The sequence below is a fragment of the Condylura cristata genome, unplaced genomic scaffold, assembly GCF_000260355.1.
Source record: "Condylura cristata isolate star-nosed mole 26May11 unplaced genomic scaffold, ConCri1.0 scaffold00019, whole genome shotgun sequence".
In the NCBI taxonomy this organism is placed as follows: domain Eukaryota; kingdom Metazoa; phylum Chordata; class Mammalia; order Eulipotyphla; family Talpidae; genus Condylura; species Condylura cristata.
The window spans coordinates 37,427,892-37,428,823 of NW_004567120.1; the positions used below are offsets into that span (position 1 = coordinate 37,427,892).

Here is a 932-nt window from a genome sequence, read left to right on the forward strand (position 1 = left end):
GGAAAAACAAAGTTGATGCCCTTCCTAAAATCCACGCTAGTGCCCACACACCAGGAAAGACAGCGCACTTTCTTCTCGGCCTCCGCCCCCTCTTTTTACCAAGAGCAACCCCTAGGGAGCAGAGACCCCCGGCCTTACCCGCGGGGACCCCAGCCCTCTAGGGCGGGCGCGCCAGCCTCCATTCCCCCACCACATCCGTGCACACTCTAGTCCTTTCTCTCACCCCAGTCCCCAAAGAACGGAGCACACGCGCACACACGCGCACACACGCACACACACCACACACGCGCGCGCGCGCACACACACACCCGGGGCGTTCCTTGGAGAGAGCAACCAAGAGCCCCGGCAAAGCCAAAGAAACGTCGGAGAGAGGCTGGGGGCAAAGGGGGTCGCGGGAGGTAGGCAGGGGCGTCGAACTCCACGCGGAATTGAATAGTTCCCGGATCCAGGGGGGTGAGTCAACAACAATGACATTCAAAGGCAACAGTCGCACTTGGGCTTTGTAGCACGGGGACGGTACCTTTGGCTAATTGTCATCCCGCGGAAGACCGGGCTCCGGGCGCACTTCCACGGTAGTGGCGATCCTGGATGGAGCCTTCTCGGGACCAGTTTCCCGAGCTCCAGCAGTATTCGCACTCCCCCTACCTGTCTGCTAGCGAGGGGCCGGGGGCCTTATGGCAAAAGTGTGAAGCTTTAGCCCACAGTGGGACTGGTGGCACTGTTATTGGATTTCAGGAGACGGGTTAATTCTCCGCAGCTTCCAACTCTGCGAGCCTTCGGTGCAGAATGGGTTAAGCTGGGTGATTAAGAAGCTGGGGGTGGGGAGAGGACAGAGGGGAGAGGGAGAGAGGTGTGGGACTGTAGAGATGCGGCACTTGCGCTGAGAGATTGGGGGGGAGAGAGAGAGGGAGAGAGAGAGGAGAGAGAGAGAG

General features: G+C 60.0%; 1 protein-coding gene across 1 annotated transcript in view; it reads right to left on the reverse strand.

The window, feature by feature from the left end:
• Positions 1–843, reverse strand: part of SLITRK4 (SLIT and NTRK-like family, member 4) — a 7,645-nt gene extending 6,802 nt beyond the window's left edge. Inside the window, exon 1 of the mRNA XM_004685853.2 lies at positions 521–843. The gene's annotated coding sequence lies outside the window, so the exon portion shown is untranslated. The remainder of the gene's footprint in view (positions 1–520) is intronic.
• Positions 844–932: the final 89 nt, after the last annotated feature.